At 63.8% G+C, this 12,399-nt stretch overlaps 3 pseudogenes; all 3 read right to left on the bottom strand.

Moving 5' to 3' along the window:
- Window positions 1–2,455: 2,455 nt before the first annotated feature.
- On the bottom strand, window positions 2,456–2,574 carry LOC142867256 (uncharacterized; annotated as a pseudogene).
- A 3,370-nt stretch (window positions 2,575–5,944) lies between these two features.
- LOC142867255 (uncharacterized) lies at window positions 5,945–6,063 on the bottom strand (annotated as a pseudogene).
- A 3,371-nt stretch (window positions 6,064–9,434) lies between these two features.
- LOC142867254 (uncharacterized) lies at window positions 9,435–9,553 on the bottom strand (annotated as a pseudogene).
- Between the last annotated feature and the right edge of the window lie 2,846 nt (window positions 9,554–12,399).

Genomic DNA, 12,399 nt, shown 5'->3' with positions numbered 1-12,399 from the left:
CTTAGAGAAAGCACCCTGACCAGGTTCACCCGTGGGTGGGTGGCGAGCTAGCGGCCTTCAGAAGAGCGAGGCCCGCAGTCTGTGCGGAAGACACCTGCACTCGGGTGTGTGTGGCGGCGCGATTCCCAAGCAGCTCTAGATGTTAAACCAAGGAGAAGCCAGGGAGTTCCCAACGCCCCAGGTGTCCTCAGCCCACGACTGGCTGCTGTGGGAATGCGAAGCCCGGCTCCTTGTCTCAGAGCGGGGTTCCCAGGAGGATCAGGCTGAAGCTGGGACTTGGCCTCAAAGTGTCCCCTCGCATGGCCACCCCCTTCCCCTTCCTGCTCCTCTACTCCTGGTGCCCCTCCATCCAGGGGCCAGACCTTAAAGAGTCACCGCAAGAGAATCCTGGTCCCAAAGGAGCCTTCTGGGGGACCGGTGCTGAGAGAGGTGGTGGGCATGGCCCGCTGGGGCTCTGCCCGACCCAGGGCTGAGAGATGCAACCTCCCAGCTCTGGGTCCCTGCAGGAAGTGTTGGCAAGCACAGGGCCAGTCCTCCAAAGGCCCAGGTGCGGGGAGCCCAGGCCAAGCAGCCTGTGCAAGAAGCCACTTGCCGTGCCACCCCGGGAACAGGACTGCAGGCCCCGGCCCTTCCCACCTCCTCCTCCTCCTCCTCCTCCTCCCCCCCGCCCCCCCCGCCCCCCCCCGACATGGCACAGGGCTCAGAGACACCTCAGACTCTTGCTACCCAAAGTGCAAAGGGCATCAGTTGCTCCTCCAACCCCCCCGCCCAGCAGACCACGTTGTCCAGCCAGCCCCCGGGCCTCCCTGGGGTGCCCAGCACAAAAGTGCAGACACCCACCGGACCCTCAGTCTCAGTTTTCGGATGTTTTTGCCACTCTAAGGACCCGCAGGCCAGCTGGGCCTTCGGGCAGGACAGAGAGCCCCGGAATCCGACGTGGAGAGCTGCGTGTACGTCCCCATGAGGAGGCGGTCCCCACCTCCGCGGCTCTCCCCTTGCGGGGAGCGGCAGCCGGCAGCCGCAGGGCCTCAGGGAAGACACCAGGCTGGGCCCCCGCGGGGGCACAGCGGGGGCACGTCCCCCGCACTCACGCGACTTAGGGACGGCTGCTGGAGACTGCTGCGGCCACCCTGCTGCCGGGTTTCTGGAGGGCTTCCTGGAAGCAGCGTCCACACCAAGCCCTTGGAAGGCCCAGGCGACGGAGGAGCCGGTCAGGCAGGGGCCGAGGACGGTGAGAGGCCGGGCGGGAAGGAGCATGTCAGGCAGGGGCAGAGGACGGTGACAGGCCGGGCGGGGAGGAGCCGGTCAGGCGGGGGCCCAGGACAGTGACGGGCCTGGCCGGGGAGGAGTGCGTCAGGCAGGGGCAGAGGAGACGGGCTGGGTAAGGGTTAGGGTTACAGTTAGGGCACAATTCACAATCGCAAAGACGTGGAAGCGACCCGAGTGCCCATCCATCCAGGAGTGCATTAATAAAATGTGGCGCGTGGACACCACGGAGTGCCATTCGGCTGTGAGGAGCAGCGGTGAGAGGGCACCTCTCGTGTTCTCCTGGCCAGAGCTGGAACCCGTTCCAGTAGGCCAAGTATCCCAAGAATGGACACACGAGCACCACGTGAGCGCGCTCACCAGCAAACTGGTAGGAACGGATGGACACCTAAGTGGACAGAGAGGAATCACCTTCATCGGGTGGGTGTCGGGCGGGTGGGGGGAGGGGAGGGGCATACACATCCATTAGGCATGGGGTGGGTGCGCACCGACTGGGGGATGGGCGCACTTGAAGCTCTGACCCGAGGGGGGAGGCTTGGAGAGGGCAACGTACCCGACCTTAACATTGGTACCCCCACAATACGCTGGAACAACATGAGAGGTATATGAATAAGAACACAGGGGGGAGGGGGGCACGGGCAACACATGTCACCTGAATACTTGTACTCCCATCATCTGCTTGAAAAGAGAGAGGAAAGGAAATGCAATAATAGAGGTAAGAGACACTTTTTAAAAATAATGAATCCGAAGAGAAAAGTAAAAGGAGGCCTGTGGAGCAGGTCTGGGTGTGACTCCGGATCCCCCAACATCAGGTGCCACCACCAAAGATTCCTGCGTGTAGCCCATAGTACCCCAAAAGCAACGGGACGAGTTCTGGTCACATACTCCCTCAAAATGACATCCTGGCCTTCTTCTGGAACTCCCTCCCCTCTCAGACTCTCAAGGTTTCCTCCAGCGTGTCGGTTCCCACAGAGCAGACCTTTGGTCTGAGACCTGACAGTCCAGATGCCACGCATGCTGCCGCGTGGCGGCGGTGTCGCGGCTTGGGACAAGAGGAGGCCCCACGGTGCGGGCTGGGGCTCCAGGCACCGCGGCGGGCGCTGAGGGTTGGGGTCACCCCCACCCCGGGCCGCCGCCGCGCTCCCAGAAAGGGGACAGAACAAGAGGCAAAAAAAAAAAAAAAAGAAGCAGCCTGTGGCACCCGGTATTCCCAGGCGGTCTCCCATCCAAGCACTAGCCAGGCCCGACCCTGCTTAGCTTCCGAGACCAGACGAGATCGGGGGCGTTCAGGGTGGTGTGGCCCTAGACGGCGGCCGCCGCCGCCTCCCGCCCCAGGCCCCGCGGCGGGCCGGGCCTGTTGAGTTCGCCGGCCGGGTCCCGCGGGCTCCCAGGGACGGGGGTGATGGGCGGGGCGGGGCGGGGCGGGGCGGGGGGCTGTCTCTCTATACACACACACACACACTCACACTCACTCACACAAGATACGCCTCCACGGCTGGACTCGCCAAGGTGGAGCCCTCCCAGCCCCCCTCGTCTCCTCGCCCGGCCTCCTTCACCTACCCGCTGCCCACCCCCGGCGCGTCGCTGCCGCTGACTGCGCACGCGCGGGGCGCTCGCCCTTTGACCCCAGCCAGGGGCCGCCCTCCCCCACAACCCCTTTCAGCTGCGCCCCCCCCTCGCCCTGTGGGTGGGCTGCCGCCTATTCCCCCGGGCCAGGGCTGGGGCACAGCCAGTGTATGGGGCGTCTCTCTCTGGGGATGTGTCCCATGGGTGGGGTGGGGTGGCGTGGTTTGGGGGGCGCTGAAGAAATCAGTCCCCTCCATCTCCTACCTCTGGAAAACGCCCAACCCCGTGGAGAACTGCCGGCACCGCTTCGTGGGGGCCGGGACCCTCCTCTGTGTCCTCCTGTGGCCCAGTCCAAGGGGCCTGGGCCTGGCCGGGGCTGCATTGCCCCCCAACCACCCTGGCGTGTGGACTCGCTAAAAATCGGCCATTAGATATTGGATTCCAGCTTCATTGAGGTCATTTCACTAATGAGTGCACCGGAAAGAGTTTCCTAATCCATCTGTGAGGGTGGCAACTGAAAGAGAATTTGAAAGCTGACAGAATAGGCGAGGGAAGGCATAGGAGATTTCCACACCCAGCAAGGAAGACTTTCCCGAAATGGAAGAAAGAAACGAGCAAACAGAGACACCGGTAGCCCGCCCGGAAAAGAGTCTGCCCCTTAGAGAAAGCACCCTGACCAGGTTCACCCGTGGGTGGGTGGCGAGCTAGCGGCCTTCAGAAGAGCGAGGCCCGCAGTCTGTGCGGAAGACACCTGCACTCGGGTGTGTGTGGCGGCGCGATTCCCAAGCAGCTCTAGATGTTAAACCAAGGAGAAGCCAGGGAGTTCCCAACGCCCCAGGTGTCCTCAGCCCACGACTGGCTGCTGTGGGAATGCGAAGCCCGGCTCCTTGTCTCAGAGAGGGGTTCCCAGGAGGATCAGGCTGAAGCTGGGACTTGGCCTCAAAGTGTCCCCTCGCATGGCCACCCCCTTCCCCTTCCTGCTCCTCTACTCCTGGTGCCCCTCCATCCAGGGGCCAGACCTTAAAGAGTCACCGCAAGAGAATCCTGGTCCCAAAGGAGCCTTCTGGGGGACCGGTGCTGAGAGAGGTGGTGGGCATGGCCCGCTGGGGCTCTGCCCGACCCAGGGCTGAGAGATGCAACCTCCCAGCTCTGGGTCCCTGCAGGAAGTGTTGGCAAGCACAGGGCCAGTCCTCCAAAGGCCCAGGTGCGGGGAGCCCAGGCCAAGCAGCCTGTGCAAGAAGCCACTTGCCGTGCCACCCCGGGAACAGGACTGCAGGCCCCGGCCCTTCCCACCTCCTCCTCCTCCTCCTCCTCCTCCCCCCCGCACCCCCCGCCCCCCCCCGACATGGCACAGGGCTCAGAGACACCTCAGACTCTTGCTACCCAAAGTGCAAAGGGCATCAGTTGCTCCTCCAACCCCCCCGCCCAGCAGACCACGTTGTCCAGCCAGCCCCCGGGCCTCCCTGGGGTGCCCAGCACAAAAGTGCAGACACCCACCGGACCCTCAATCTCAGTTTTCGGATGTTTTTGCCACTCTAAGGACCCGCAGGCCAGCTGGGCCTTCGGGCAGGACAGAGAGCCCCGGAATCCGACGTGGAGAGCTGCGTGTACGTCCCCATGAGGAGGCGGTCCCCACCTCCGCGGCTCTCCCCTTGCGGGGAGCGGCAGCCGGCAGCCGCAGGGCCTCAGGGAAGACACCAGGCTGGGCCCCCGCGGGGGCACAGCGGGGGCACGTCCCCCGCACTCACGCGACTTAGGGACGGCTGCTGGAGACTGCTGCGGCCACCCTGCTGCCGGGTTTCTGGAGGGCTTCCTGGAAGCAGCGTCCACACCAAGCCCTTGGAAGGCCCAGGCGACGGAGGAGCCGGTCAGGCAGGGGCCGAGGACGGTGAGAGGCCGGGCGGGAAGGAGCATGTCAGGCAGGGGCAGAGGACGGTGACAGGCCGGGCGGGGAGGAGCCGGTCAGGCGGGGGCCCAGGACAGTGACGGGCCTGGCCGGGGAGGAGTGCGTCAGGCAGGGGCAGAGGAGACGGGCTGGGTAAGGGTTAGGGTTACAGTTAGGGCACAATTCACAATCGCAAAGACGTGGAAGCGACCCGAGTGCCCATCCATCCAGGAGTGCATTAATAAAATGTGGCGCGTGGACACCACGGAGTGCCATTCGGCTGTGAGGAGCAGCGGTGAGAGGGCACCTCTCGTGTTCTCCTGGCCAGAGCTGGAACCCGTTCCAGTAGGCCAAGTATCCCAAGAATGGACACACGAGCACCACGTGAGCGCGCTCACCAGCAAACTGGTAGGAACGGATGGACACCTAAGTGGACAGAGAGGAATCACCTTCATCGGGTGGGTGTCGGGCGGGTGGGGGGAGGGGAGGGGCATACACATCCATTAGGCATGGGGTGGGTGCGCACCGACTGGGGGATGGGCGCACTTGAAGCTCTGACCCGAGGGGGGAGGCTTGGAGAGGGCAACGTACCCGACCTTAACATTGGTACCCCCACAATACGCTGGAACAACATGAGAGGTATATGAATAAGAACACAGGGGGGAGGGGGGCACGGGCAACACATGTCACCTGAATACTTGTACTCCCATCATCTGCTTGAAAAGAGAGAGGAAAGGAAATGCAATAATAGAGGTAAGAGACACTTTTTAAAAATAATGAATCCGAAGAGAAAAGTAAAAGGAGGCCTGTGGAGCAGGTCTGGGTGTGACTCCGGATCCCCCAACATCAGGTGCCACCACCAAAGATTCCTGCGTGTAGCCCATAGTACCCCAAAAGCAACGGGACGAGTTCTGGTCACATACTCCCTCAAAATGACATCCTGGCCTTCTTCTGGAACTCCCTCCCCTCTCAGACTCTCAAGGTTTCCTCCAGCGTGTCGGTTCCCACAGAGCAGACCTTTGGTCTGAGACCTGACAGTCCAGATGCCACGCATGCTGCCGCGTGGCGGCGGTGTCGCGGCTTGGGACAAGAGGAGGCCCCACGGTGCGGGCTGGGGCTCCAGGCACCGCGGCGGGCGCTGAGGGTTGGGGTCACCCCCACCCCGGGCCGCCGCCGCGCTCCCAGAAAGGGGACAGAACAAGAGGCAAAAAAAAAAAAAAAAGAAGCAGCCTGTGGCACCCGGTATTCCCAGGCGGTCTCCCATCCAAGCACTAGCCAGGCCCGACCCTGCTTAGCTTCCGAGACCAGACGAGATCGGGGGCGTTCAGGGTGGTGTGGCCCTAGACGGCGGCCGCCGCCGCCTCCCGCCCCAGGCCCCGCGGCGGGCCGGGCCTGTTGAGTTCGCCGGCCGGGTCCCGCGGGCTCCCAGGGACGGGGGTGATGGGCGGGGCGGGGCGGGGCGGGGCGGGGGGCTGTCTCTCTATACACACACACACACACTCACACTCACTCACACAAGATACGCCTCCACGGCTGGACTCGCCAAGGTGGAGCCCTCCCAGCCCCCCTCGTCTCCTCGCCCGGCCTCCTTCACCTACCCGCTGCCCACCCCCGGCGCGTCGCTGCCGCTGACTGCGCACGCGCGGGGCGCTCGCCCTTTGACCCCAGCCAGGGGCCGCCCTCCCCCACAACCCCTTTCAGCTGCGCCCCCCCCTCGCCCTGTGGGTGGGCTGCCGCCTATTCCCCCGGGCCAGGGCTGGGGCACAGCCAGTGTATGGGGCGTCTCTCTCTGGGGATGTGTCCCATGGGTGGGGTGGGGTGGCGTGGTTTGGGGGGCGCTGAAGAAATCAGTCCCCTCCATCTCCTACCTCTGGAAAACGCCCAACCCCGTGGAGAACTGCCGGCACCGCTTCGTGGGGGCCGGGACCCTCCTCTGTGTCCTCCTGTGGCCCAGTCCAAGGGGCCTGGGCCTGGCCGGGGCTGCATTGCCCCCCAACCACCCTGGCGTGTGGACTCGCTAAAAATCGGCCATTAGATATTGGATTCCAGCTTCATTGAGGTCATTTCACTAATGAGTGCACCGGAAAGAGTTTCCTAATCCATCTGTGAGGGTGGCAACTGAAAGAGAATTTGAAAGCTGACAGAATAGGCGAGGGAAGGCATAGGAGATTTCCACACCCAGCAAGGAAGACTTTCCCGAAATGGAAGAAAGAAACGAGCAAACAGAGACACCGGTAGCCCGCCCGGAAAAGAGTCTGCCCCTTAGAGAAAGCACCCTGACCAGGTTCACCCGTGGGTGGGTGGCGAGCTAGCGGCCTTCAGAAGAGCGAGGCCCGCAGTCTGTGCGGAAGACACCTGCACTCGGGTGTGTGTGGCGGCGCGATTCCCAAGCAGCTCTAGATGTTAAACCAAGGAGAAGCCAGGGAGTTCCCAACGCCCCAGGTGTCCTCAGCCCACGACTGGCTGCTGTGGGAATGCGAAGCCCGGCTCCTTGTCTCAGAGCGGGGTTCCCAGGAGGATCAGGCTGAAGCTGGGACTTGGCCTCAAAGTGTCCCCTCGCATGGCCACCCCCTTCCCCTTCCTGCTCCTCTACTCCTGGTGCCCCTCCATCCAGGGGCCAGACCTTAAAGAGTCACCGCAAGAGAATCCTGGTTCCAAAGGAGCCTTCTGGGGGACCGGTGCTGAGAGAGGTGGTGGGCATGGCCCGCTGGGGCTCTGCCCGACCCAGGGCTGAGAGATGCAACCTCCCAGCTCTGGGTCCCTGCAGGAAGTGTTGGCAAGCACAGGGCCAGTCCTCCAAAGGCCCAGGTGCGGGGAGCCCAGGCCAAGCAGCCTGTGCAAGAAGCCACTTGCCGTGCCACCCCGGGAACAGGACTGCAGGCCCCGGCCCTTCCCACCTCCTCCTCCTCCTCCTCCTCCTCCCCCCCGCCCCCCCCGCCCCCCCCCCGACATGGCACAGGGCTCAGAGACACCTCAGACTCTTGCTACCCAAAGTGCAAAGGGCATCAGTTGCTCCTCCAACCCCCCCGCCCAGCAGACCACGTTGTCCAGCCAGCCCCCGGGCCTCCCTGGGGTGCCCAGCACAAAAGTGCAGACACCCACCGGACCCTCAGTCTCAGTTTTCGGATGTTTTTGCCACTCTAAGGACCCGCAGGCCAGCTGGGCCTTCGGGCAGGACAGAGAGCCCCGGAATCCGACGTGGAGAGCTGCGTGTACGTCCCCATGAGGAGGCGGTCCCCACCTCCGCGGCTCTCCCCTTGCGGGGAGCGGCAGCCGGCAGCCGCAGGGCCTCAGGGAAGACACCAGGCTGGGCCCCCGCGGGGGCACAGCGGGGGCACGTCCCCCGCACTCACGCGACTTAGGGACGGCTGCTGGAGACTGCTGCGGCCACCCTGCTGCCGGGTTTCTGGAGGGCTTCCTGGAAGCAGCGTCCACACCAAGCCCTTGGAAGGCCCAGGCGACGGAGGAGCCGGTCAGGCAGGGGCCGAGGACGGTGAGAGGCCGGGCGGGAAGGAGCATGTCAGGCAGGGGCAGAGGACGGTGACAGGCCGGGCGGGGAGGAGCCGGTCAGGCGGGGGCCCAGGACAGTGACGGGCCTGGCCGGGGAGGAGTGCGTCAGGCAGGGGCAGAGGAGACGGGCTGGGTAAGGGTTAGGGTTACAGTTAGGGCACAATTCACAATCGCAAAGACGTGGAAGCGACCCGAGTGCCCATCCATCCAGGAGTGCATTAATAAAATGTGGCGCGTGGACACCACGGAGTGCCATTCGGCTGTGAGGAGCAGCGGTGAGAGGGCACCTCTCGTGTTCTCCTGGCCAGAGCTGGAACCCGTTCCAGTAGGCCAAGTATCCCAAGAATGGACACACGAGCACCACGTGAGCGCGCTCACCAGCAAACTGGTAGGAACGGATGGACACCTAAGTGGACAGAGAGGAATCACCTTCATCGGGTGGGTGTCGGGCGGGTGGGGGGAGGGGAGGGGCATACACATCCATTAGGCATGGGGTGGGTGCGCACCGACTGGGGGATGGGCGCACTTGAAGCTCTGACCCGAGGGGGGAGGCTTGGAGAGGGCAACGTACCCGACCTTAACATTGGTACCCCCACAATACGCTGGAACAACATGAGAGGTATATGAATAAGAACACAGGGGGGAGGGGGGCACGGGCAACACATGTCACCTGAATACTTGTACTCCCATCATCTGCTTGAAAAGAGAGAGGAAAGGAAATGCAATAATAGAGGTAAGAGACACTTTTTAAAAATAATGAATCCGAAGAGAAAAGTAAAAGGAGGCCTGTGGAGCAGGTCTGGGTGTGACTCCGGATCCCCCAACATCAGGTGCCACCACCAAAGATTCCTGCGTGTAGCCCATAGTACCCCAAAAGCAACGGGACGAGTTCTGGTCACATACTCCCTCAAAATGACATCCTGGCCTTCTTCTGGAACTCCCTCCCCTCTCAGACTCTCAAGGTTTCCTCCAGCGTGTCGGTTCCCACAGAGCAGACCTTTGGTCTGAGACCTGACAGTCCAGATGCCACGCATGCTGCCGCGTGGCGGCGGTGTCGCGGCTTGGGACAAGAGGAGGCCCCACGGTGCGGGCTGGGGCTCCAGGCACCGCGGCGGGCGCTGAGGGTTGGGGTCACCCCCACCCCGGGCCGCCGCCGCGCTCCCAGAAAGGGGACAGAACAAGAGGCAAAAAAAAAAAAAAAAGAAGCAGCCTGTGGCACCCGGTATTCCCAGGCGGTCTCCCATCCAAGCACTAGCCAGGCCCGACCCTGCTTAGCTTCCGAGACCAGACGAGATCGGGGGCGTTCAGGGTGGTGTGGCCCTAGACGGCGGCCGCCGCCGCCTCCCGCCCCAGGCCCCGCGGCGGGCCGGGCCTGTTGAGTTCGCCGGCCGGGTCCCGCGGGCTCCCAGGGACGGGGGTGATGGGCGGGGCGGGGCGGGGCGGGGCGGGGGGCTGTCTCTCTATACACACACACACACACTCACACTCACTCACACAAGATACGCCTCCACGGCTGGACTCGCCAAGGTGGAGCCCTCCCAGCCCCCCTCGTCTCCTCGCCCGGCCTCCTTCACCTACCCGCTGCCCACCCCCGGCGCGTCGCTGCCGCTGACTGCGCACGCGCGGGGCGCTCGCCCTTTGACCCCAGCCAGGGGCCGCCCTCCCCCACAACCCCTTTCAGCTGCGCCCCCCCCTCGCCCTGTGGGTGGGCTGCCGCCTATTCCCCCGGGCCAGGGCTGGGGCACAGCCAGTGTATGGGGCGTCTCTCTCTGGGGATGTGTCCCATGGGTGGGGTGGGGTGGCGTGGTTTGGGGGGCGCTGAAGAAATCAGTCCCCTCCATCTCCTACCTCTGGAAAACGCCCAACCCCGTGGAGAACTGCCGGCACCGCTTCGTGGGGGCCGGGACCCTCCTCTGTGTCCTCCTGTGGCCCAGTCCAAGGGGCCTGGGCCTGGCCGGGGCTGCATTGCCCCCCAACCACCCTGGCGTGTGGACTCGCTAAAAATCGGCCATTAGATATTGGATTCCAGCTTCATTGAGGTCATTTCACTAATGAGTGCACCGGAAAGAGTTTCCTAATCCATCTGTGAGGGTGGCAACTGAAAGAGAATTTGAAAGCTGACAGAATAGGCGAGGGAAGGCATAGGAGATTTCCACACCCAGCAAGGAAGCCTTTCCCGAAATGGAAGAAAGAAACGAGCAAACAGAGACACCGGTAGCCCGCCCGGAAAAGAGTCTGCCCCTTAGAGAAAGCACCCTGACCAGGTTCACCCGTGGGTGGGTGGCGAGCTAGCGGCCTTCAGAAGAGCGAGGCCCGCAGTCTGTGCGGAAGACACCTGCACTCGGGTGTGTGTGGCGGCGCGATTCCCAAGCAGCTCTAGATGTTAAACCAAGGAGAAGCCAGGGAGTTCCCAACGCCCCAGGTGTCCTCAGCCCACGACTGGCTGCTGTGGGAATGCGAAGCCCGGCTCCTTGTCTCAGAGCGGGGTTCCCAGGAGGATCAGGCTGAAGCTGGGACTTGGCCTCAAAGTGTCCCCTCGCATGGCCACCCCCTTCCCCTTCCTGCTCCTCTACTCCTGGTGCCCCTCCATCCAGGGGCCAGACCTTAAAGAGTCACCGCAAGAGAATCCTGGTTCCAAAGGAGCCTTCTGGGGGACCGGTGCTGAGAGAGGTGGTGGGCATGGCCCGCTGGGGCTCTGCCCGACCCAGGGCTGAGAGATGCAACCTCCCAGCTCTGGGTCCCTGCAGGAAGTGTTGGCAAGCACAGGGCCAGTCCTCCAAAGGCCCAGGTGCGGGGAGCCCAGGCCAAGAAGCCTGTGCAAGAAGCCACTTGCCGTGCCACCCCGGGAACAGGACTGCAGGCCCCGGCCCTTCCCACCTCCTCCTCCTCCTCCTCCTCCTCCCCCCCGCCCCCCCCGCCCCCTCCCGACATGGCACAGGGCTCAGAGACACCTCAGACTCTTGCTACCCAAAGTGCAAAGGGCATCAGTTGCTCCTCCAACCCCCCCGCCCAGCAGACCACGTTGTCCAGCCAGCCCCCGGGCCTCCCTGGGGTGCCCAGCACAAAAGTGCAGACACCCACCGGACCCTCAATCTCAGTTTTCGGATGTTTTTGCCACTCTAAGGACCCGCAGGCCAGCTGGGCCTTCGGGCAGGACAGAGAGCCCCGGAATCCGACGTGGAGAGCTGCGTGTACGTCCCCATGAGGAGGCGGTCCCCACCTCCGCGGCTCTCCCCTTGCGGGGAGCGGCAGCCGGCAGCCGCAGGGCCTCAGGGAAGACACCAGGCTGGGCCCCCGCGGGGGCACAGCGGGGGCACGTCCCCCGCACTCACGCGACTTAGGGACGGCTGCTGGAGACTGCTGCGGCCACCCTGCTGCCGGGTTTCTGGAGGGCTTCCTGGAAGCAGCGTCCACACCAAGCCCTTGGAAGGCCCAGGCGACGGAGGAGCCGGTCAGGCAGGGGCCGAGGACGGTGAGAGGCCGGGCGGGAAGGAGCATGTCAGGCAGGGGCAGAGGACGGTGACAGGCCGGGCGGGGAGGAGCCGGTCAGGCGGGGGCCCAGGACAGTGACGGGCCTGGCCGGGGAGGAGTGCGTCAGGCAGGGGCAGAGGAGACGGGCTGGGTAAGGGTTAGGGTTACAGTTAGGGCACAATTCACAATCGCAAAGACGTGGAAGCGACCCGAGTGCCCATCCATCCAGGAGTGCATTAATAAAATGTGGCGCGTGGACACCACGGAGTGCCATTCGGCTGTGAGGAGCAGCGGTGAGAGGGCACCTCTCGTGTTCTCCTGGCCAGAGCTGGAACCCGTTCCAGTAGGCCAAGTATCCCAAGAATGGACACACGAGCACCACGTGAGCGCGCTCACCAGCAAACTGGTAGGAACGGATGGACACCTAAGTGGACAGAGAGGAATCACCTTCATCGGGTGGGTGTCGGGCGGGTGGGGGGAGGGGAGGGGCAATCACATCCATTAGGCATGGGGTGGGTGCGCACCGACTGGGGGATGGGCGCACTTGAAGCTCTGACCCGAGGGGGGAGGCTTGGAGAGGGCAACGTACCCGACCTTAACATTGGTACCCCCACAATACGCTGGAACAACATGAGAGGTATATGAATAAGAACACAGGGGGGAGGGGGGCACGGGCAACACATGTCACCTGAATACTTGTA

Source organism: Microcebus murinus, unplaced genomic scaffold (assembly GCF_040939455.1).
Source record: "Microcebus murinus isolate Inina unplaced genomic scaffold, M.murinus_Inina_mat1.0 scaf014_hap2_Mmur4.0, whole genome shotgun sequence".
In the NCBI taxonomy this organism is placed as follows: Eukaryota; Metazoa; Chordata; class Mammalia; order Primates; family Cheirogaleidae; genus Microcebus; species Microcebus murinus.
Note: the sequence above shows the minus strand (reverse complement) of the source record. Positions and strands in the feature narration are given on the sequence as shown.